This window comes from Oncorhynchus kisutch, linkage group LG18 (assembly GCF_002021735.2).
Source record: "Oncorhynchus kisutch isolate 150728-3 linkage group LG18, Okis_V2, whole genome shotgun sequence".
Classification (NCBI taxonomy): domain Eukaryota; kingdom Metazoa; phylum Chordata; class Actinopteri; order Salmoniformes; family Salmonidae; genus Oncorhynchus; species Oncorhynchus kisutch.
Window position 1 is genome coordinate 76,657,660 of NC_034191.2, and position 26,555 is coordinate 76,684,214.

The 26,555-nt window shown below is 41.6% G+C and overlaps 1 long non-coding RNA gene across 1 annotated transcript in view; it reads right to left on the reverse strand.

Moving 5' to 3' along the window:
* LOC109909614 (uncharacterized) overlaps positions 1-22,111 on the reverse strand; it is a 34,022-nt gene extending 11,911 nt beyond the window's left edge. Inside the window, exons 1-2 of the long non-coding RNA XR_004204063.1 lie at positions 21,932-22,111; positions 20,754-21,461 (exon numbers count right to left, since the gene is read on the reverse strand). This is a non-coding gene — a long non-coding RNA (uncharacterized LOC109909614). The remainder of the gene's footprint in view (positions 1-20,753; positions 21,462-21,931) is intronic.
* Between the last annotated feature and the right edge of the window lie 4,444 nt (positions 22,112-26,555).

The window sequence follows — 26,555 nt, forward strand, 5'->3', positions numbered from 1 at the left end:
AAGACAACTGGGAAAATAAGTTTTGAACGGTCATCCAACTCAGAATTCCAAGTCGGGACTCTTTCTAGAGCTCCGACCTGAAGATCACTAACGTCATGATTGACCTTGTTTTTGTCTGAGTTCCCAGTTGTCTTGAAAGCACCATAAATCCAGAGAATGCCAGACTTTGATGACAAGTGAGCACAGCACAATAAAGTGAGTCCAAACAGGTATTGTATGCTGCTGCATAAATTATGTAATATGCCAGGGAGATATGAACAGCGGAAGTTGGAAGTTTACATACACTTAGGTTGGAGTCATTAAAACTCGTTTTTCAACGACTCCACAAATTTCTTGTTAACAAACTATAGTTTTGGCAAGTCGGTTAGGACATCTACTTTGTGCATGACACAAGCAATTTTTCCAATAACTGTTTACAAACAGATTATTTCACTTATAATTCACTGTATCACAATTCCAGTGGGCCAGAAGTTTACATACACTAAGTTGACTCTGCCATTAAACAGCTTGGAAAATTACAGAAAATGATGTCACGGCTTTAGAAGCTTCTGATAGGCTAATTGACATCATTTGAATCAATTGGAGGTGTACCTGTGGATGTATTTCAAGGCCTACCTTCAAACTCAGTGCCTCTTTGCTTGACATCATGGGAAAATCAAAGGAAATCAGCCAAGACCTCAGAAAACAATTTGAAGACCTCCACAAGTCTGGTACATCATTGAAAGAAAATTCAAAACAAATGAAAGTACCAAAAATGTTTGAGTCATGTCTGTGAGTATAACAGAACTCATATGGCAAGCGAAAACCTGAGACAAATCCAACCAGGAAGTGGGAAATCTGAGGTTTGTAGTTTCATTTAAGTGATCGTCTGTCCAATATGCTGTGTCTATGGGGCCAGATTGCACTTCCCAAGGCTTCCAGCAGATGTCAACAGTCTTTAGAAAGTTGTTTGAGGCTTATATTATGGAAGGGGGTCGAATAAAAGCTGTTTCAACAAGTGGACTAGGCTGAGGCCAATCAGTTGTTTACTGCGCGGTCACGCCGGTCCTTCTTTTTCCTCTGCAATGAATACGCTATTGTTGGTTGGAATATTATTGAAGATTTGTTTTTTTTAAACCTAAGGCTGGATTGTAAACATTGTTTGACATGTTTCTACAAACTGTAATGGAACTCATTGACTTTTCATCTGGATTTTGCGCTCGCGCATTATGCCTTTGGAATTGTGAACTAAGCGTGCGAACAAAACGGAGGTATTTGGACATAAATATGGACGTAACCGAACAAAACAAACATTTCTTGTGGAAGTGGGAGTACTGGGAGTGCATTCTGATGAAGATCAGCAAAGGTAAGTGAAGATTTATAATGCTATTTATGACTTTTGTTGACTCCACAATTTGGCGGGTAACTGTATGGCTTGCTTTTGTGGCTGAACACTGTTCTCAGATGATTGAATATTGTGCTTTTGCCGTAAAGCTTTTTTGAAATCTGACATAAATGTGGTTTCTCCTGACCATTGAGTTGTACGGAACATAAGGGGATGACAAGTGGATAAGAGGCAATCCGTAATTTCCATTAAGACATTGGTGAGCGAGCTAGAACGGAACAAGCATTAAGAACAAGTTCATCAATTAATTCTATGTAAAACATATATCTTTCATCAAAGTTTATGATGAGTATTTCTGTTATTTGATGTGGCTCTCTGCAATTTCCCTGGATGTTTTGGAGGCATTTCTGAACATGGCGCCAATGTAAACGGAGGTGTTTGGAAATAAATATGAACTTGATCGAACAAAACATACATGTATTGTGTAACATTGAGTCCTGGGAGTGTCATCTGATGAAGATCGTCAAAGGTTAGTGATTCATTTTATCTATATTTCTGCTTTTTGTGACACCTCTCTTTGGTTGGAAATGGCTGAATGCTTTCTGTGACTAGTTGCTGACCTAACATAATGATATGTTCTGCTTTCGTCGAAAAGCCTTTTTGAAATCGGACACTGTGGTTGGATTAACGAGAAGTGTATCTTTAAAATGGTGTAAAATACTTGTATGGTTGAGGAATTTTAATTATGAGATTTCTGTTGTTTTGAATTTGGCGACCTGCAATTTCACTGGCTGTTGGCGAGGTGGGACGCTAGCGTTCCGAACGATCCCAGAGAGGTTAATTAACAAATAGTTGTATTGACTACGTCCGTTCTAGCTCGCTCACCAATGTCTTAATGGAAATTACGGATTGCCTCTTATCCACTTGTCATCCCCTTATGTTCCGTACAACTCAATGGTCAGGAGAAACCACATTTATTTAAGGAAGTCAGCAATATCAGCTATGTTTTTTTAAAGGCAGTAGATGAGGCTGAATGAACTGTTTCGCTACCAGACAAGGCTCCGCTGATAGCCAGGTGTAGCAGTGGTAAGGTGATGGGACTGTGGTTGGGACTCTGCTGTTGGGACAGCTTTATATAGGCCCTAACAGTTTCTGCTCACCATTTGCTCCGTTATAGTCCAAATAATGTGTTGTGTAGGGTTGGGTTGTGGAGTGGCTTTGCTGGCATGCATTGCTTTTGAGTACCACCAAGATTTAGATGCTAAAATCGGCACTGAGGAGATGTGAGGACATGTTGACATGCAAGTACTAGGGAAACGCTTCGATTCACCGATACGCATCGGTCCCCGGTTCAAATGTTTAAGATTTGAGTGAATCAGTCAGCTAAATTTGGGCCAACTAAAAATGTTAAGTTCAGGTAGCGTAGATATCCTACCATAGAGGCACATATTCACATATTCACACACACAAACACTCCTCTCTCCCTCTCTGTCACTCTCCCTCTCTGTCACTCTCCCTCTCTGTCTCTCTCTGTCACTCTCTGTCTCTCTGTCACTCTCTGTCTCTCTGTCACTCTGTCACTCTCCCTCTCTGTCTCTCTCTGTCACTCTCTGTCTCTCTGTCACTCTCCCTCTCTGTCACTCTCCCTTTCATAGGCATGGGTAACATGTTTACATTGAAAAATCAAGGGAAATAGATAAACAATAAAATACAAACTGTAAACATTACACTTACAAAACTTCCAAAAGAATAAAGACATTTCAAATGTCATATTATGTATATATACAGTGTTATAGTGACAAATAGTGATATTTCACCCAATAGATATGGGAGTGCAGCTCAGTTTCCACTTCATTCTGTGGGCAGTGTGCACATAGCCTGTCTTCTCTTGAGAGCCAGGTCTGACTTTGGGTGCCTTTCTCAATAGCAAGGCTATGCTCACTTAGTCTGTACATAGTCAAATATTTCCTTAATTTTGGGTCAGTCACAGTGGTCAGTTATTCTGCCACTGTGTACTCTCTGTTTATGGCCAAATAGCATTCTAGTTTGTTCAGTTTTTTTGGTAAATTCATTCCAATGTGTCAACTAATTATCTTTTTTGTCTCTCTCTCTCTGTCTCTCTCTGACTACTAGGGAACTACAGACCAGTGTTAATTCTTCCCATCCAGAACTGCAACAATGTGAAAATCATAAGACATTTGGGGGAAAGCTGTTGGTAACCCTAACCCTCCCGGGTGCTTCCCAAAAAGAAAAACCGATGAGTTTCAAAAGTTGATATGCTTCAAAGGGGCAACGTCAAAATTCAGCACTGCATTCTCTAACACGCTTAATTTACAATCAACGTAATATTTGATGGGCCATTTTTCAATTAGGTGTACAAGCCAAGCTGGTCTCATTTGAACTCCTTAATTGGGATTAGGGCATGTGGCGGTCATGAAATGTTGTCAGCCGGTGATTGTCTGCTAATTAACATAAACACATTTACCATCTCCTGGCTTCCCCCTACAAGCCACTGATGCAGACCTTTGTAACATCTACATTTTAAAAAGTCTAAATAAATCCATTAACACCAATTTACACCATCACAATAAATCCATTATTCATTTAGACAGGTCTATAGAAACATGATATGAAGATTTAAAAAAAAATCTATTTCAGAAGAACAGAATACTCTGTGTTGTCCTTATGTTAGACCATGATCTGGCTATGCCAAATCGTTGTGGTCTACACTAGTTAATTTAGGAGACAAGATTTGTTTGTTTTACATTATTTTATAGTATGAAGAATACAATTGAGCATAGCTGAATCAAATAGAAAGGATATTGTCTCCAAACGATTTGAGGGAGTGCCTACATGTGTCTATTCTGTGTTGAGTGGTTAAGAAAGAAATAGATACCCCTATATGCATAATTTAGAGTTATTTGTGCAACTTTAGTTGTGATACAAATGTTTGTCTATATGTTTAGATTTTTTTTACACATTCTTAGTCTGCATGATGAGACTAATCATGATTTGCAAAAAGTTGCATGAAAGGCATGAGCTCTGCTTTGGTTTTTGCACAGGCTGCACACACTTCATCAGTCTCTCATTCACCATTTTGACAAGCACTTGATCATGTCTTGAATTTCCCGGCTGCATCCCTTTGTGTGGTCATAATGTCCCCTAAAATAATCCATGCCTTTGTGTGGTCATAATGTCCCCTAAAATAATCCATGCCTTTGTGTGGTCATAATGTCCCCTAAAATAATCCATGCCTTTGTGTGGTCATAATGTCCCCTAAAATAATCCATCCCTTTGTGTGGTCATAATGTCCCCTAAAATAATCCATGCCTTTGTGTGGTCATAATGTCCCCTAAAATAATCCATGCCTTTGTGTGGTCATAATGTCCCCTAAAATAATCCATGCCTTTGTGTGGTCATAATGTCCCCTAAAATAATCCATCCCTGTGTGTGGTCATAATGTCCCCTAAAATAATCCATGCCTTTGTGTGGTCATAATGTCCCCTAAAATAATCCATGCCTTTGTGTGGTCATAATGTCCCCTAAAATAATCCATGCCTTTGTGTGGTCATAATGTCCCCTAAAATAATCCATGCCTTTGTGTGGTCATAATGTCCCCTATAATAATACATGCCTTTGTGTGGTCATAATGTCCCCTAAAATAATCCATGCCTTTGTGTGGTCATAATGTCCCCTAAAATAATCCATGCCTTTGTGTGATCATAATGTCCCCTATAATAATACATGCCTTTGTGTGGTCACAATGTCCCCTATAATAATCCATGCCTTTTGCGGACATTGGCCTTTGTGCTGAATATAATAATTATAATCTCCTTCTCCCGGCTGCATGCCGAAGCACAGCTCTCAGTCACTTGATCGGGTCTTTCTCACAGGCTAGAATTGATGACATACATCCAATTCCGAGGTGCATATTGAAGATGTTAGAAGACCTAAATATTTACTTTTCGTCAGCAAATAAGATGCGTAGGTCTAACGAACAGCAAAAGCACAATCTACTATCCCTCATAGTACAAAAGTCAACCTATTCTATTCTGTGCAAACATAATCTGCAAACATAATCTGGGACAGTTGTGGGATCCAATAGATCTCAAATTAATACAAACACTAGCAATAAAAATGACTTTTTATGCAATGTGGTTGACACAACAGATGAGAATATTTAGCGAGTTGCAAATAAAAAGCCATATCTCAGACTGGCCAATAAAAATAAAAGATTAAGATGGTTAAAAGAACAGACACTGGACAGAGGAACTTTGCCTAGAAGGCCAGCATCCTAGTGTCGCCTCTTCGATGTTCACGTTGAAACTGGTGTTTTGCGGGTACTATTTAATGAGCTGCCAGTTGAGGACTCGTGAGGCGTCTGTTTCTCAAACTAGACAATCTAATGTACTTGTCCTCTTGTTCAGTTGTGCACCGGAGCATCCCACTCCTCTTTCTATTCTGGTTTGAGTCAGTTTGTACTGTTCTGTGAAGGGAGTTGAACACAGCCCTGTACGAGATCTTCAGTTTCTTGGCAATTTCTCGCATGGAATAGCCTTCATTTCTCAGATCAAGAATAGACTGACGAATTTCAGAAAAGTGATTTGTTTCTAGCCATTTTGAGCATGTAATCAAACCCACAAATGCTTATGCTTGGTATAAAGAGAGTCCTATAATAACTACAACCTAAACTGAAAGTCTTCCGACTAGCTTGGGAAGACAGTACCGTGCAGTATCGAAGAGCCCTTACTGCTGCTCCATCATCCTATTTTTCCAACTTAATTGAGGAAAATAAGAAATTTCTATTTGATACTGTCGCAAAGCTAACTAAAAAGCAGCATTCCCCAAGTGAGGATGGCTTTCACTTCAGCAGTAATACATTCATGAACTTCTTTGAGGAAAAGATCATGATTATTAGAAAGCAAATTACGGACTCCTCTTTAAATCTGCGTATTCCTTCAAAGCTCAGTTGTCCTGAGTCTGCACAACTCTGCCAGGACCTAGGATCAAGAGAGAGACACAAGTATTTTAGTACTATATCTCTTGACACAATGATGAAAATAATCATGGCCTTCAAGTTGCATACTGGACCCTATTCCAACTAAACTACTGAAAGAGCTGCTTCCTGTGCTTGGCCCTCCTATGTTGAACATAATAAACGGCTCTCTATCCACCGGATGTGTACCAAACTCACTAAAAGGGGCAGTAATAAAGCCAAACCTTGACCCAGAAAATATAAAAAACTATCGGCCTATATTGAATCTTCCATTCCTCTCAAACAATTTAGAAAAAGCTGTTGCGCAGCAACTCACTGCCTTCCTGAAGACAAACAATGCATACGAAATGCTTCAGTCTGGTTTTAGACCCCATCATAGCACTGAGACTGCACTTGTGAAGGTGGTAAATGACCTTTTAATGGCATCAGACCGAGGCTCTGCATCTGTCCTTGTGCTCCTTGACATTAGTGCTGCTTTTGATATCATCGATCACCACATTCTTTTGGAGAGATTGGAAACCCAAATTGGTCTACACGGACAAGTTCTGGCCTGGTTTAGATCTTATCTGTCGGAAAGATATCAGTTTGTCTCTGTGAATGGCTTGTCCTCTGACAAAACAACTGTACATTTTGGTGTTCCATAAGGTTCCGTTTTAGGACCACTATTGTTTTCACAATATATTTTACCTCTTGGGGATGTAATTCGAAAACATAATGTTAACTTTCACTGCTATGCGGATGACACACAGCTGTACAATTCAATGAAACATGGTGAAGTCCCAAAATTGCCCTTGCTGGAAGCCTGTGTATCAGACATAAGGAAGTGGATGGCTGCAAACGTTCTACTTTTAAACTCGGACAAAACAGAGATGCTTGTTCTAGGTCCCAAGAAACAAAGATATCTTCTGTTGAATCTGACAATCTTAATGGTTGTACAGTCGTCTCAAATAAAACTGTGAAGGACCTCGGCGTTACTCTGGACCCTGATCTCTCTTTTGACGAACATATCAAGATTGTTTCAAGGACAGCTTTTTCCAATCTACGTAACATTGCAAAAATCCAACTTTCTGTCCAAAAATGATGCAGAAAAATTCATCCATGCTTTTGTTACTTCTTGCTTAGAATACTGCAATGCTCTACTTTCCGGCTACCCGGATAAAGCACTAAATAAACTTCAGTTAGTGCTAAATACGGCTGCTAGAATCCTGACTAGAACCAAAAAATGTGATCCTATTCCTCCAGTGCTAGCCTCCCTACACTGGCATCCTGTCAAGGGAAGGGCTGATTTCAAGGTTTTACTGCTAACCTACAAAGCATTACAAGGGCTTGCTCCTACCTATCTCTCTGAACAGTTTCAACTGTTCTGCCTGCGGCTATGGAATCCTGACCTGTTCACCGAACGTGCTACCTGTCCCCGATCTATTATTTGACCATGCTGGTCATTTATGAACATTTGAACATCTTGGCCATGTTCTGTTATAATCTCCACCTGGCACAGCCAGAAGAGGACTGGCCACCCCTCATAGCCTGGTTCCTCTCTAGGTTTCTTCCTAGGTTTTGGCCTTTCTAGGGAGTTTTTCTTAGCCAACGTGCTTCTACACCTGCATTGCTTGCTGTTTGGGGTTTTAGGCTGGGTTTCTGTACAGCACTTTGAGATATCAGCTGATGTACGAAGGGCTATATAAATAAATTTGATATGATGCTCCAGATACTCAACTAGTCTAAAGGCCATTTTTATTGCTTCTTTAATCAGAACAACAGTTTTCAGCTGTACTAACATAATTGAAAAAGGGTTTTCTAATGATCAATTAACCTTTTAAAATGATAAACTTGGATTAGCTAACACAACGTGCCATTGGAACACAGGAGTGATGGTTGCTGATAATGGCCCTCTGTACGCCTATGTAGATATTCCATTTTTAAAAATCTGCCATTTCCAGCTACAATAGTCATTTACAACATTAACAATGTCTACACTGTATTTCTGATCAATTTGATGTATGTTATTTTAATGTTTTTAAACAGCCCTCTAAGTGACCCCAAACTTTTGAATGGTATATATTTATGTATATATTTTCTTTCAGAACATTAACCATGTGTGTTTTCTTGTTTTGTACTGCTCTGTAGTTTCAACCCAATGATTTGTCTGACAAATCAAGAAATGTATGTGCTGCAGGCCCAGGCATGGATCAAAGCTGGCGAGAGTATTTTCTATCATTATTTTATGAACCAAAGCATAAGATGTTGATGAAGAAGACACATTTGCCTTGGGATCCATCCCAGTTGGTATTCTGGGGAACCAAGCGTTTTATTACACAGTATGCCTACACATTGATAGGCTATATAAGAAAATGCACTGAAGCAAAAAATACCTTTAGTTTATGATCCTTTCAGCTTATTTTGCTATTCAGTGTATTGAACTATATACTGTATTCAGTGTATTGAACTATATACTGTATTCAGTGTATTGAACTATATACTGTATTCAGTGTATTGAACTATATATATATACTATACTATATTAGTCATTTTCTTGGACACGTTGGAAACGTTGTTTGCGGAGTTTACAATCTCCTTTTCAAGTCCTTGTTAAATAACTAGTTTGGATTTTGTTTTTCAGATAACTGAAAGTGAGAATGTTCATTCTTGAACATGGGGTGAGATATTCTTACTAATTTGTAAATGAAGCCAGTTTGTAATTAAGAATAATTTATTCAAGTTTTAGAGGGAGAGAAACCAAAAGCCCACCGTCGTCTCATAGGTCTCCCGGTCGTGGCCAGTACGGATATCAAACCAGCATATGTTGCAATGCAGTTTTCACTGCAATACAGTGTCTTAGACCGCTGCGCCACTCGGGAGGCCCCATCCGCAAAGTTTTTAACGCTGATCAATTGCCTTGCACAAAGTATCAATTGTCCTGCTAAAACCATAAAACGGAGCTGTACAACGTGACCGGGCGGGAGTAGGCTACAGTACTACAGTAAGAGCAAAATAATCCTAACATTTCCACACCCTGATTGTAGTCTAACCAATACCCAAACGGAGATTCAGTGAAACTAAAAATCTCATTGATTTATCAAGACCAGTCCCCATGCTTGTCTCAGAGCAGCGCTGTCTTGACCTCTGAACACTGTCTTTTCCCCCTTCCACTTGCCTCTTCCATTAATTTTGAAAGAGTATTTTCCAGTAAGCATAAGTGCTCTAACACCCCCTTGTGGTGATCTGGAGCAATGAAGCAGTGACGCAGGGTACTGTACTCAACCACTAAATCCCGCAGCATAATCTCAAAACCTTTAGTTGAGCAACCACTGTATAAGTGAAAATGTTCCATTAGCAGGAAAACACCATTCTAAACGTGACCACATATGTGATTATGCACATAGTGCTTTTATTATAAAGGTGAAAATTATCTTCCCCAAACTTGAAACTCACGCGCTGCTTATGTTTGCCAGTTAGGCTCTACACCCTTTGTAAAGCGGATTCATGTGCTAAATTTTAAGAAGTTCTTTGGCCACTTCAGTTGTGATGCAAACCTTATCAAAACATATAAGCCTATAGGCTAGGCTACATGAGGTAGTTTTCCTTATGCTGGGCATCATTCACAAGTGATGGCCTAATATTGTCACCCATCACACTATTCCTGATTTAAGCTTGTCTTTACATATACTAAATCATATATATATATGTGATTTTTATTTGATTTAGAATGGATAATTATCATGCACCTGTCTTCGAAAACAGAGGCAGCAAAAAATGTAGACATGTCATCCTGGCACTTAAATAGTGAATGGAGGATGCTTTTCCCGTGGTCATTTTCATGCCAGTCAGGTAGACTATACTCCTGTTTTAAAGAGAAGCAATGTGCTTAATATTAGGAAAGTTGAGAAATAAATATTGTAGACCCAGCAAATAGAAAGCTAATGGGATCCTCCTTTTTTTAACAGAGGCCATCACTGTTTTCTCATGGGCTCTCATGAAGTGTTTGATTAGATTTTTGATCACATTTGCATTGATGTCAGAGTGATTAGAAGGACAATAGAGTGCTGTGAGTACCAGGCAGTTAGCAAGTTTGGTAGGATACCAATGACCATCCACAGCATCAGAGCTTTGAGAAGCCTAGTTACCGTGAATAAACGGTAACGTGGAACTTGTGAACTCCGGTGTGGCGTTAATACAGTCACCGTAACATCTCTAAATGGGGTTATGCAGATATATGCAAAGTGGCAGAGAAAGGGAGAGAGGGGGAGAGGGAGAAGGAGAGAGGTGAAGAACAAACAACATTGTAACAACATTGTACAAACTATATTTATGTTTATTTTTTCCCCTTTTGTACTTTAACTATTTGCACATCATTACACTGTATATAGACATAACATGCCATTTAAATGTCTTTATTTTTTAAAACTTTTGAGTAATGTTTACTGTTAATTTTTATAGTTTATTTAACTTTTGTTTATTATCTATTTTGCTTGCTTTGGCAATGTTAACATATGTTTCCCATGTCAGTAAAGCCCCTTAAATTGAAAGAGCGAGAGAGAGAGAGGTGTGACAGTCAGTGGAGTGGTAGAATGATAGAGTGGTCACAGAAGTGAGAGTGGGGGAGGAGGAGAGAGAGGAGGAGGATGAGGAGAGAGAGGAGGAGGATGAGGAGAGAGAGGAGAGAGAGGAGGAGGAGGAGGAGAGAGGAGGACAGAGAGGAGATTTGAGGAGGATGAGGAGGGAGAGGAGGAGATTTGAGGAGGAGGTAGGAGGAGGAGGAGATTAGAGGAAAGCTCAGAGGATGAGGAGAGAGAGGAGGAGGAGGAGAGAGAGGAGGAGGAGGAGGAGGAGATTAGAGGAGAGAGAGTAGGAGATTAGAGGAGGATGAGGAGAGAGAGGAGGATGAGGAGAGAGAGGGGATGAGGAGAGAGACTGGATGAGGAGAGAGAGGAGGATGAGGAGAGAGAGACAGGATGAGGAGAGAGAGGAGGATGAGGAGAGAGAGGATGAGATTAGAGGAGGAGGAGGAGAGAGAGGAGGATGAGGAGAGAGGGGATGAGGAGAGAGACAGGATGAGGAGAGAGAGGAGGATGAGGAGAGAGACAGGATGAGGAGAGACAGGAGGATGAGGAGAGAGAGGAGGATGAGGAGAGAGAGGATGAGATTAGAGGAGGAGGAGGAGAGAGAGGAGGATGAGGAGAGAGAGGGGATGAGGAGAGAGACAGGATGAGGAGAGAGAGGAGGATGAGGAGAGAGAGACAGGATGAGGAGAGAGACAGGATGAGGAGAGAGAGGAGGATGAGGAGAGAGAGGATGAGATTAGAGGAGGAGGAGTAGAGAGAGGAGGAAGAGGAGAGAGAGACAGGATGAGGAGAGAGAGGATGAGATTAGAGGAGGAGGAGGAGAGAGAGGAAGATGAGGAGAGAGAGACAGGATGAGGAGAGAGAGACAGGATGAGGAGAGAGAGGAGGATGAGGAGAGAGAGGATGAGATTAGAGGAGGAGGAGAGAGAGGATGAGGAGAGAGAGGGGATGAGGAGAGAGACAGGATGAGGAGAGAGAGGAGGATGAGGAGAGAGAGACAGGATGAGGAGAGAGACAGGATGAGGAGAGAAAGGAGGATGAGGAGAGAGACAGGATGAGGAGAGAGAGGATGAGATTAGAGGAGGAGGAGAGAGAGGAGGATGAGGAGAGAGAGGGGATGAGGAGAGAGACAGGATGAGGAGAGAGAGGGGATGAGGAGAGAGAGAGGATGAGGAGAGAGAGGAGGAGGAGAGAGAGAGAGAGGAGGAGAGAGAGGAGGATGAGGAGAGAGAGACAGGATGAGGAGAGAGACAGGATGAGGAGAGAGAGGAGGATGAGGAGAGAGAGGAGGAGGAGAGAGAGGAGGATGAGGAGAGAGAGACAGGATGAGGAGAGAGAGACAGGATGAGGAGACAGAGGGGATGAGGAGAGAGAGGATGAGGAGAGAGAGGAGGAGGAGGAGAGAGAGGAGGAGGAGGAGAGAGAGAGGAGGAGAGAGAGGAGGATGAGGAGACTTTTCAAATAGTTTATTAGAAACTCAAAACTAAATTCCAATAAATATTGTTGATTTGGTTGCTTCTCTTTGTAATTAGATATGCATACACTACTCCTTAAATTCAACGCAAAAAAATGAAATTCTAATTTGCAGTTGTTCAATTTAATTACAAGGAGATACTTCCTGTTACAGAGGGGCCGACTCCAGTCTCTTGACTTTTTGGGATCGTCGCAGTTTTGTATCTGTTGCCTGGTGTGGCCAACAATTTGGTTTATTTTAAATTGTCAAATAAAATCAAACTGACACACTAGCCTAGCTACACAAGCTAGCATGGTGCTGTTTAAAGCAGGGACGCTAGGTGATGGATAGGAAGCAGAAGGCTTTGAAAGGAGCAGCCCACTTGGAAGTGGAAGGATGGCGCTCATCTCCCCAGCAGGCGCCATGTTGCCCAGTTGGACGGGCGCCCAGCGGCAGCGGAGGGGGGGGGGGAAAGGACGACACTCTGCCAACATGGCAACCCAGCGGGTCACTCAGAGAGACTGGGGATGGCAGCTAGCAGCAGAGACAACAGGCTGCCAGGCACACACACACACACACACACACACACACAGACAGACAGACAGACAGACACAAAGCAGAGCAAAGAGAGAGAGAGAGAGACAGAGACAGGGAAAGAGAGACAGACGGGGGAGAGAGAGAGGGTGGATTGAGAGAGCGAGGGGGAGAGAGAGTGATAGAGAGACGGAGGGGGGGATTGAAAGAGAGGAGGGAGAGAGAGAGGGGGGGGATTGAAAGTGCGAAGGGGGAGAGAGAGAGAGGGGGGGAGAGGTAGAGAGAGAGAGCGTGTCTCTCTGTGTTGTCTCTATAAGACAGTCAGAGTGAGAGGGGGGGATTGAAAGAGCAAAGAGGGAGAGAGACAGAGAGAGAGGGTGGAGAGAGAGGTAGAGAGACAGAGAGCGTCTCTGTGTTGTCTCTCTATGAGACAGTCAGAGTGAGAGGGGGGGATTGAAAGAGCGAAGGGGGAGAGAGACAGAGAGAGAGGGTGGAGAGAGAGGTAGAGAGGCAGAGAGTGTGTCTCTCTGTGTTGTCTCTCTATGAGACAGTCAGAGTGAGAGGGGGGGATTGAAAGAGCGAAGGGGGAGAGAGAGGGAGGGGAGAGAGGGGGAGAGAGAGGTAGAGAGACAGAGAGCGTGTCTCTCTGTGTTGTCTCTCTATGAGATAGTAAGAGTGAGAGGGTGAAGAGAGGTTCAGTGATGATACCACTGTTGTAGGCCTGATAACCAGCAACATTGAGTGAGCCTATAGGGAGGAGGTAAGTGAACTACGTCAGCAAAACAAAGCAAAACAAAGGAGTTGATTGTTGACCCTCAACAGGACTGCAGTAGAGAGAGTCCGCAGTTTTAAGTTCATCGGCGTCCACATCTCCGAGGACTTGACATGGACCAACAACACCACCTCTCTTGTCAAAAGCATCTCCACTTCCTAAGACGGCTGAAGAAATTAATGCATGGCACGCCGGGTCCTCTCCAAATACTACCACTGCACCATCGAGAGAGTCCTGACCGGTTGCCTCACCGCCTGGTAGGGGAATTGTTCTGTCCACCACCGCAAAGCCCTCCAGTGGGTGGTGAAGAAGGCCCAGTACATCACTGGGAATGTGATCCCATCCAGGATATCTACTTGAAACAGTTTATGAGGAAGTCCTGTAGCATCATCAAGGACCCAACACACCCCAGCCACGAGCTGTTCACTCCCTTACCGCTGGGCAGACGATATCAGAGCATGAGGTCTGATACCAACAGGTTCAGAGAAAGTTTCTATCTACAAGCCATCAGACTGTATCAGAGCATGAGGTCGGATACCAACAGGTTCAGAGACAGTTTCTATCTACAAGCCATCAGACTGTATCAGAGCATGAGGTCGGATACCAACAGGTTCAGAGACAGTTTCTATCTACAAGCCATCAGACTGTATTTATTTATTTTTTATTTATTTCACCTTTATTTAACCAGGTCGGCAAGTTGAGAACAAGTTCTCATTTACAATTGCGACCTGGCCAAGATAAAGCAAAGCAGTTCGACAGATAAAACGACACAGAGTTACACATGGAGTAAAAACAAACATACAGTCAATAATGCAGTATAAACAAGTCTATATACAATGTGAGCAAATGAGGTGAGAAGGGAGGTAAAGGCAAAAAAGGCCATGATGGCAAAGTAAATACAATATAGCAAGTAAGTAAGGTCTGACACCAACAGGCTCAGAGACAGTTTCTATCTACAAGCCATCAGACTGTATCAGAGCACGAGGTCTGATACCAACAGGTTCAGAGACAGTTTATATCTACAAGCCATCAGACTGTATCAGAGCATGAGGTCTGATACCAACAGGCTCAGAGACAGTTTCTATCTACAAGCCATCAGACTGTATCAGAGCATGAGGTCTGATACCAACAGGTTCAGAGACAGTTACTATCTACAAGCCATCAGACTGTATCAGAGCATGAGGTCTGATACCAACAGGTTCAGAGACAGTTACTATCTACAAGCCATCAGACTGTATCAGAGCATGAGGTCTGATACCAACAGGTTCAGAGACAGTTTCTATCTACAAGCCATCAGACTGCTGAACACTTGAACTGGAATGACCACCTGCTCTGATTCTCTCTCCCTTTATCACACACACACACACACACACACACACACACACACACACACACACACACACACACACACACACACACACACACACACACACACACACACACACACACACACACACACACACACACACACACACACACACACACACACACACACACACACACACACACACACACACACACACACCTCAACAGCTGCTACCAGACTATTATTTACTAGTGCTAATAATGCTCAATTTAAACACTTGTCCCCGCAATCACCCCTTCCCTGATATACAGCGGTAAATATAAAATGTGCCTTCCTGTATTATACTGATACTAAATGTTTATTATATTCTACTGAGCCATTTACTTTATGTTCATTGTGTTAGCTTGTATTATTTCTTATTGTTGTTGCATTGTCCAGAAGGCAACCTGCAGTGTATACCATGTGTATCCTGTACATACGACTAATAAAACATCATACTGTCCTGGTTGTCTGTCTACAGAAAGAGCCCTGATTGAGTCAGATTCCTTGGAAGACTGGTGGCACGTCGTCCTGGTGACGTTGTGTTTGTGCCTGAGCTGTAGAGGTTAATGTCCTCCCCAGGTCCCACCTCATATAAGACTAATTGGAGGAATGTTTCTGCTGGGGACGGGGAGGCAACGACTACAAAGACAGGCGGTTAAAGGGTCCCGGTGTCTTAATTTTATTTATTTTACCTTTATTTAACTAGGCAAGTCAGTTAAGAACAAATTCTTATTTTCAATGACGGTCTAGGAACAGTGGGTTCAGGGGCAGAACGACAGATTTATACCTTGTCAGCTCGGGGATTTGAACTTGCAACCTTCCAGTTACTAGTCCAACACTCTAACACTCTAACCACTAGGCTACCCTGCCGCCCCAGTGAGGTCAGTCAGCTTGAGTAGCAATGGATAGGATAGGAATATTTGTGGTTTCGGTGTCTATATTACTCATGGCTATGTTCAGCTGGGGGCCAAACTGAACAACGACAGCATTTGGTTATAGATGGTTAGTATGTATTGTTTTGATCATGACTGTATAGCCAAAGAACATAATAGATTTAAATATTTTGTTGGAAGTCTCAGGATGCCTCATTGAGTAAAGTAATGTAAATTGTTAATCAAAAGAAGATTTTGTTTTTTGATACATTTTCTCCACTAAACACATCAATATTCTCTTATGTTAAATCGTGTATTTATCCAAGTTTGTCCGATGTTTTCATACATGAAAACTGGTCCGACGTCGAGATGACTCCACACCCTATGTCACTGATTGTGTAGATGCAGACATATGCCTCAAACCTCTAAGAATTGGAAAAAAGGAAGTCACAAAAAAGGAAAAAGTACACAAATCGATGGCAGGGATATGAACTCATCTTGAAATGAAACCACTTTTAAGGTCTGTAAACATCTGACAAACTTTAATTCCGGCGTGAACTATCCCTTTAAGAATACAGTACAGTTCATCAAAGCCTTGGCACTGTACTCTGAGTGCTGTGCCTTTAGTATTGGTGACAGCCAGGCTACCCACAGAGAGGCAGAGAGAAAAGCCAAGCATCCATCCGCAAATGATTAAACAGCAATGTAATAGCTAGGAGTACTTGATCCACCCTCTCCATTTTATCATTTTCAATTCCACCTGGCTCAATGTTTATCCCTCAGGTTAAACAATATCATTTTACAAGAATACAAGCGAAAAAAGGACACCAATAAAACTGTAAATCCATTATTAAACAGAATGAAATGAAAGCCTCCTGCTTCACCACGTGACTGAACGTACCAATTCATAATTGTGCATAAAAATACATTTTAATACTTCTTTTTCAGCACTGGTCCCCCATGGGAATTGAACCCACAACCCTGGCGCCATGGTCTATCAGCTGAGCTCTGAGATACACGGGAGAGGAGTACTACCATTGGCCAATATGGTAGGACCAATACCAATAGTCCACATTGACCAAGATAATGGTCAGATTTACAAACATGTTGCAGCTCCCTGGGATGCCAAAAACTCATTATTTATTTATTTGAATCTAGGGAGTTATCCGTGCCTAGCAACTATTGGCATTGAACACTTATCACTGGGGAGAAAATGTCAATTATTCCCCTTTAGCAGACAGCAGACGGGTGTGCAAACTGGGCTCTGAGTGCATGCAGTCTGATAATATTATTATATTCTTAACTGTGATTAGACATAAGATCCTGTAGAACAAAACACATACTGTATCTACTGTATAGTGTGTCCTGTGATAAATTCCTGCCGATGGGTCGATTCTCTGCACCCGATATAATTTTATAATTTTCAGCTTGGAAAAGTCTTCATTGCCTCCTTCACAGTGCAGTGTAGGCGGAGGACACTATAAAGAAGCACCAAGAAAACAGTCATAAGGCTAGCTAGGTGGTACGTGGCATAAGGTTAGCTAGGTCGTACGTGGCATAAGGTTAGCTAGGTGGTACATGGCATAAGGTTAGCTAGGTGGTACGTGGCATAAGGTTAGCTAGGTGGTACGTGGCATAAGGTTAGCTAGGTGGTACATGGCATAAGGTTAGCTAGGTGGTACGTGGCATAAGGTTAGCTAGGTGGTACATAGCATAAGGTTAGCTAGGTGGTACGTAGCATAAGGTTAGCTAGGTGGTACGTGGCATAAGGCTAGCTAGGTGGTACGTAGCATAAGGTTAGCTAGGTGGTACATGGTATAAGGTTAGCTAGGTGGTACGTAGCATAAGGTTAGCTAGGTGGTACGTGGCATAAGGTTAACTAGGTGGTACGTGGCATAAGGCTAGCTAGGTGATACGTGGCATAATGCTAGCTAGGTGGTACGTGGCATAATGCTAGCTAGGTGGTACGTGGCATAATGCTAGCTAGGTGGTACGTGGCATAAGGCTAGCTAGGTGGTGCGTGGCATAAGGCTAGCTAGGTGGTACGTGGCATAAGGCTAGCTAGGTGGTACGTGGCATAAGGCTAGCTAGGTGGTACGTGGCATAAGGCTAGCTAGGTGGTACGTGGCATAAGGCTAGCTAGGTGGTACGTAGCATAATACTAGCTAGGTGGTACGTGGCATAAGGCTAGCTAGGTGGTACGTGTCATAAGGCTAGCTAGGTGGTACGTGGCATAATGCTAGCTAGGTGGTACGTGGCATAATGCTAGCTAGGTGGTACATGGCATAAGGCTAGCTAGGTGGTACGTGGCATAAGATTAGCTAGGTGGTACGTAGCATAATGCTAGCTAGGTGGTACGTGGCATAATGCTAACTAGGTGGTACGTGAGTGGACACCTCCATTAGGTTTCTCTCGCTGAGGCCAGAGGTGCTTAAATGCACATATTCACGTATTCAGATCGCTCTCTCTTTCTCTCTCTCAGCCCAAAAATGTTTTGATTTATTTAACTAGGCAAGTCAGTTAAAGAACAAATTCTTATTTATAATGACAGCCTAGGAACAGTGGGTTAACCTTTTTTCAGGAGCAGAATTACAACTTTTCGGTCACTGGCCCAACGCTCTGACCACTAGGTTACCTGCCGACCTAGGGCAGTGCTGTAATGACTGTTCGAGACACCAATGTTGACCACATCTCCATCAGCCGTGCTTGTCACATCTCTTGACAAAATGTAGCCCGATTCGCATCAAATATAGTTGCGCAGACCACTGAGGTTGAGTGAAGCTTGTCAACACTGACATACAGACAGCAAGTGGCAGAAAGCTCATGGCTCCATTCATGTGACATGTTGACTTAACTTTCAGTTTGAAAGTAGGAAAACAATAAGTCTGGGTTTTACTTCGTAAGCACAATTAGAGCAGATCATTGGACAGAATACATTTACATATAAAGCCTGAGACCAAGTACTTGTATAATCTCAGCAGCATTTGAGAGTGCATTGGTATTATAGTCATGTAGGCTACAGCGAGCTACAAAAGTATTGGGACAGTGACTTTTTGTTGTTGTTGTTGTTTTGGCTCTGTACTGCAGCACTTTGGATTTCAAATTATAATTTGAGGGTATTTTCATCTGTATTGGGTGAACCGTTTAGAAATTACAGCACTTTTTGTACATAGTCTCTCCATTTCAAGGGACCAAAAAGTATTGGGACAAATTCACTTATATGTCTAATAGAGTAGTCAAATGTTTAGTATATGACTCACGGATAAATCACAATAAAAAATTATTCACATAGAAAATTGTTTTCACCTTTTATCACTCCTGTATGAGCGGAGAAAAATACTCCCCAGCAGAGAGCAGGTTCGCAGTTTTCGGGGCGGATAAATGATATTTGTGCGTCTGTAACTTTCTTACTCACCATTATTCAGGAGTATCCGTAATCATGGTAGCATCCACATCAATTTAGAAGTATTTAGAAACATTATTTTCTTATTTACAATAAAAGTTCATCCAAAATGACACAATATAACTGAAACACAACCAAAACAAACAGCAAATGCATCCAACCAGTTTGTAGTCACAAGCTTGTTGGAATCATTGCTTGATATAGGAATATGAGACCACATAATACAATTTTAACTACTTTAATACACATATAAGTTAATTTGTCTCAATACTTTTCTTCCTCTAAAATGGGGAGGACTATGTACATAAAGTGCTGTAATTTCTAAACACTTCACCCGATATGGATGAAAATACCCTGAAATGAAAGCTTGACAGTCTGCTTTTTAACCTCATAGTCATTATATCATTTCAAATCGAAAGTTCTGGAGCGCTGAGCCAAAACAACAAAAGATGCCTGTTTGTTTGTTTACCTTTTTACGTGGCAGAGTCACTAACCGATCATATGGACGGAGATGGAAGGCTAATCTTATAATAACATTTGGGCAATGTCTGTGAATTTTAGAACTTGCGAAAGCTTGGTGTGTTAGGGGAATGTTGAAGATTTACGATATCATTATTCTGACCTGATCCTATTTAGAGATATAGTGTTTTTTTAAAAAGGGTTGATTTTTTTCAGTTTAATTAGATTTTTTTTAAATTGAAAAATATTCACTGTCCATGGGTTTATGTTGAGATCGTACTTGGCTCGAATGCAATCCAATTTCACCTGGAGAAAATGATCTGTCAGATGGTTCCAAGATGTTTACAAAACATTATGGTTAGGAAGCAAATTCACTGTCTATGAATTCATAGACATTATTTCACTGTAAAAAGGACAGAGCCATGCATTGTTCTTTTCTAAACCCAAAATGATAATACATAGATTAATTATTGGGTTATGATACTATATGCCAGTGTGGTAGTTTTACTAAACTGGTAAGGTATCCACGTTTTTAAAGAATTAACGAATCAATGTGCATCATTAACTAAAATGGCTTATGCAGGAAAACTGACATATATTTTTTTTTACGTCGAATTATGCGTAATTAATATGACTTTAGATTGCAGGAAAAAAATCAGTTTCACGTGTTTAAAAATGTCTAAATTCTTCCAACATCCAACCCCCACCCCCTCCATAATCACGTCTTGCCCCCTCTTAAACAAGGGGTTCATGACACCCCTGAGTGTAGGCCTACTATCTCTATTCTCAAGATAATTAATTATTAAATATTGTTTGCAGTATACTTGTAGAATATTTGAAAAAAGAGCATGCCACATTTGACTTACCATGCAAAGAAAAATAAACCGGAAATTATACAGGAAAAAATTATGTGATATGGTAATGAAGTTATCATCCAATTGGTTTATGCATTGGACACAATATTAGACACATGATGAACATGATTATTGGACGCAATAATAAATCATCATGCAATAATCAAACAACTTACATTGACTATCAAATTTCCTAATGATAGTATCGAGGAAAGTATTCTGTGGTGCCACGTGACCCCGTCGAACCGGCATCTTTGCTCTATCCCCCTGAAGTTTTTGGACTTTCTGTCGCCAATGCGGACCTCTAAGTCTACGAGTCCCGACAAAACGGACGACAATCACTGTGCCCTACGTCATAGAATAATAAATACTGTACTCCTCGACCGAAGCATGAGCATGACTTCATGAGACGGACCAAGTGGTCAGTCCTCTCAGAGAAAGGAGCGTTATTGAAAATGTGCCACCACTTAATCCGGAAACAGTTTCTAGTTTCCACTAAAAGGAGCGCATGTTTTGTTTACGTCCCTTGAGCTGTCAAATATGATGTCCTCTCTGGTGAATGGCAAGACGAGAGTCTACTTCTTGTAATTTCTCATTACACACTCCGGGGGAGTCAGTCAGCCTTGCTTTTGCCATAGTTGCGTCTTTTTTTCCTTTTCTCCTGGCCCACCTATTCTTCCCTGTTTCCGTACGCCCGATGGACGAAACAGAGAGGAATCAGCAGCCAAGTAAATAGTTGAATAAATCGTTGGATAAAGTCCGTCCTAGGTCGTTGGCACGTAGTCGCTCTGGAGTAGAAGTGTCCCGCGTGTGGTCAGTACTCTGTGCGCTCACCGGTGGTGGCGACTGCGCCTCTTTCACACTTTCCTCATCGGCAAACAGAACTGTTGAAACATTGGATGACAATGAACGTGTATAAAGCACAACGTCAGCCATAAAATATCATCATCATTTGTATAATTTGATGCTTAGTAATATAAATATTCGATTACATTTATTGAATAGTCCATCTATCCAATACACCGAGAATGGCTAATTAACAAAGAGAAAGAGATGCGACTATTCTAAAGCGTTGTAACTAAAGAAGGACAGCAGCATCAGATTTGAAATAAACCAAACATGAGCCTCTGTGGCCAAACGGTTTGGTATCCACACAAGTGTCGCTACATTTACATTCAGGTGTGTAAGCTAAGCCACATCCACATGACATCACAGTCACAATTCAACCAGACTGGCACACACAACAGTCTGTAAGCCTATATGCAATGAGGCGAATTCAAAATACCAATCGAAAACAAGGGCTGGTTGTGGTCGGTTTCAGTTTGCGTGTGAAGTGCACGAGGCGTTGACTCACCGCTTGGTCAATTATGCGCTTTTTGGGGACTTCCGATGCGCTTTGTTTATTTCACGGAAGGACTTGGCTTCATCCTCAGTTGTCTCATGTATGAGGGGGCTTCAGACTAGTACACACGTCACTGCCTGCACGAGCACTGGAGGGGGTTCCCCTATTTTCACTGTGCGATAGACAAAGAGCGCGCTCCGCGTGCAAGTACGCATGTTGTTGGCACTGTCTGGTTCACTTTGATGTTATTTTACAGCATGATGCTTAACTCTCCCTACCGGTATACAATATCATCTTCATTAAAATACAATACACACACAATAAAACTGTTATCCTGATTATTTACTGTATTTTATTTTGAAAGCTGTAAATGTGAAAATGGAGAGGGGGATCCATAGAGCTCCGTGGGCGGAGAGCTGCCTGTTCGCTCGTTCCAATTCCCTTATTTAGTCAGGAGCATACAGACACGCGGCTGTCTCCTGGAAGCGTCCCCCAGTGAGATCTCCCAGTCTCTTTCACACACACACTGTTTTATACGGGTTTATATTTTACACCCCAGTCTTCACAGAGACATGCATTGTATATGTGCATAGATTTACCAAATATACTGGTATGGACATCCCATTTAGCAACATGGAACATAATCTTTAAATATAGATTGTGTACAGAAAGATTGAAAGAGTGATAAGTGATATATTAGAAGCACAACACTGTACAGTGTAAAGGAGTTTCAGAAGGCACTGTATGATAGCTTGATCCATAATTTAAAAATAATATGTTAAGTGTGTAGATACTCTTTTAAGACTCTACAGTGCCTTGCAAAAGTGTTCATCCCCCTTGGCGTTTTTTCCTATTTTGTTGCTTTACAACCGGAAATTTAAATGGATTTTTTATTTGGATTTAATGCAATGGACATACACAGAATAGTCCAAATTGGTGATGTGAAATAACATTTTAATAACCGGAAAAGGTGTTCATGCATATGTATTCACCCCCTTTGCTATGAAGCCCCTAAATAAGTTCTGGTGCAACCAATTACCTTCACAAGTCACATAATTAGTTAAATAAAGTCCACCTGTGTGCAATCTAAGTGTCACATGATCTGTCACCTGATCTCAGTATATATATACACCTGTCTGAAAGGCCCCAGTCTGCAACACCACAAAGCAATGGGCATCACCATGCAAGCGGCACCATGAAGACCAAGGAGCTCTCCAAACAGGTCAGGGACAAAGATGTGGAGAAGTACAGATCAGGGTTGGGTTATAAAAAACCATCAGAATCTTTGAACGGAGCACCATTAAATCCATTATTAAAAAATGGAAAGAATATGGCACCACAACAAACCTGCCAAGAAAGGGCCGCCCCCAAAACTCACAGACCAGGCAAGGAGGGAATTAATCAGAGAGGCAACAAAGAGACCAAAGATAACCCTGAAGGAGCTGCAAAGCTCCACAGCGGAGATTGGAGTATCTGTCCATTGGACCACTTTAAGCCGTACACTCCACAAAGCTGGGCTTTACAGAAGTGGACAGAAAAAAAGCCATTGCTTAAATTAAAGAAAAAATAAGCAAACACATTTGGTGTTCGTCAAAAGGCATGTGGGAGACTCCCCAAATATATGGAAGAAAGTACACTGGTCATGTGGGAGACTCCCCAAACATATGGAAGAAGGTACTCTGGTCATGTGGGAGACTCCCCAAATATATGGAAGAAGGTACTCTGGTCATGTGGGAGACTCCCCAAATATATGGAAGAAGGTACTCTGGTCATGTGGGAGACTCCCCAAATATATGGAAGAAAGTACACTGGTCATGTGGGAGACTCCCCAAATATATGGAAGAAGGTACTCTGGTCATGTGGGAGACTCCCCAAACATATGGAAGAAGGTACTCTGGTCATGTGGGAGACTCCCCAAATATATGGAAGAAAGTACTCTGGTCATGTGGGAGACTCCCCAAACATATGGAAGAAGGTACTCTGGTCATGTGGGAGACTCCCCAAATATATGGAAGAAGGTACTCTGGTCATGTGGGAGACTCCCCAAACATATGGAAGAAAGTACTCTGGTCATGTGGGAGACTCCCCAAACATATGGAAGAAGGTACTCTGGTCATGTGGGAGACTCCCCAAATATATGGAAGAAGGTACTCTGGTCATGTGGGAGACTCCCCAAACATATGGAAGAAAGTACTCTGGTCAGATGCCTTTTGGCCATCAAGGAAAAAGCTATGTCTGGTGCAAACCCAACACCTCTCGCCCCGAGAACCCTATCCCCACAGTGAAGCATGGTGGTGGCAGCATCATGCTGTGGGGATGGTTTTCATCGGCAGGAACTGGGAAACTGATCAGAATTGAAGGAATGATGGATTGTGCTAAATACAGGGAAATTCTTGAGGGAAACCTGTTTCAGTCTTCCAGAGACTTGAGACTGGGATGGAGGTTCAACTTCCAGCAGGACAACGACCCTAAGCATACTGCTAAAGCAACACTCAAGTGGTTTAAGGGAAACATTTCCATGTCTTGGAATGGTCAAGTCAAAGCCCAGATTCAATCCAATTGAGAATCTGTGGTATGACTTAAAGATTGCTGTACGCCAGTGGAACCCATCCAACTTGAAGGAGCTGGAGCAGTTTTGCTTTGAAGAATGGGCAAAAATCCCAGTGGCTAGATGTGCCAAGCTTTTAGAGACATACCGCAAGAGACTTGCAGCTGTAATTGCTGCAAAAGATGGCTCTACAAAGTATTGACTTTGGGAGGGTGAATAGTTACGCACGCTCAAATTACGTTTTTTTTTGTCTTAAATATTGTTTGTTTCACAATAAAAATATTTTGCATCTTCAAAGTGGTAGGCATGTTGTGTAAATCAAATGATAGAAATCCCCCAAAATCTATTTTAATTCCAGGTTGTAAGGCAACAAAATAGGAAAAATTACAAGGGGGTTGAATACTTATGCAAGCCAGTTTTTTCTAGGATGGCCAAGATTAAAAGTATTTACTATATAAAACAGAATAAGTGTTTGTTTTAAATAGCAGAAAATAGAAAAATAACAAATAATTGAAGAGCAACAACAAAATAACAGTAACGAGTTTATATACAGGGGGTACTGGTATAGAGACAATGTGTGGGGGCACAGGTTAGTGGAGGTAATTGAGGCAATGCAAATAGTCTGGGTAGCCATTTGATTAGCTGTTCAGGAGTCTTATGGCTTGGGGGTAGAAGTTAACTTCTTTAGGGTAGGGGGCAGCATTTGGAATTTTGGATGAAAAGCATGCTCAAATTAAACTGCATTCTACTCAGGCCCAGAAGATAGGATATCATATATAGATAGCATATAATTAGTAGATTTTGATAGAAAACACTCTAAAGTTTCCAAAACTGTTAAAATAATGTCTGTGAGTATAACAGAACTGATTTGGCAGGCAAAACCTGAGAAAAATCCATTCAGGAATTTTGTAATAGTGTAAATTTGTGTAGTTTTCTATTCAATGCCATTACAGTATCCATTGACTTAGGACTCAAATTGCAGTTCCTATGCCTTCCACTAGATGTCAACAGTATTTAGAAATTGTTTCAGGCTTGTATTCTGAAAAATGAGGGAGTAAGCGCAGTCTGAATGAGTGGACCCTGCCGTGTCACAGAGCTTTGTCATGCGCGCGACCGAGAGCCTTTCTTGTTTACCTTTCATATTGACGACGTTATTGTTGAAATATTATCGATTATTTCGGCTAAAAACAACCTGAGGATTGAATATAAACATCGTTTGACATGTTTCTATGAACTTTACGGATACAATTTGGATTTTTCTGTCTGCCTGTTGTGACTGTGTTTGAGCCTGTGGATGACTGAAAAAAAGCGTGAACAAAATGGAGGATTTTGGATATAAAGAGAAACATACCCAAAACAAAAGGAACATTTATTGAATAAATTAATGGCTTCTAAGTGCAACCATATGATGACCATCAAAGGTAAGTGATTACATTTCTCTATTACTGACTTGTGTAACTCTTCTACTTGGCTGGTTACTGTTTGTAATGATTTGTCTGCTGGGCTATGTTCTCAAATAATTGTAAGGTATGCTTTCACCATAAAGCATTTTTTAATTCCGACATGGTGGTTGTATTCACAAGAAGTTAATCTCTAAACCTATGTAAAATAGTTGTATCTTTTCTGAATGTTTATAATGAGTATTTCTGTATTTGAATTTGGCGCTCTGCAATCTCACTGGATGTTGGCCAGGTGGGACGCTAGCATCCCACATACCCTAGAGAGGTTTTAAGAAGCATTTTGGACATAGAATTGCAGCTCCGGTACCACTTGCCGTGCGGTAGAAGAGAGAACCGTCTATGAATAGGGTGGCTGGAGTCTTTGGCAATTTTTAGGGCAGTCCTCTGACACCACCTGGTATAGAGGTCCTGGATGGCAGGAAGCTTGGCCCCAGTGATGTACTGGGTCATATGCACTTCCTCCTGTTGTGCCTGGCGGTTGGAGACCAAGCAGTTGCCATACCAGGCAGTGATGCAACCATGCTCTCGATGGTGCAGCTGTATAACTTTTTGAGGATCTGAAGACCCATTCCAAATCTTTTCAGTTTCTTCAGGGGGAATAGGCGTTGTCGTGCCCTCTTCATGACCG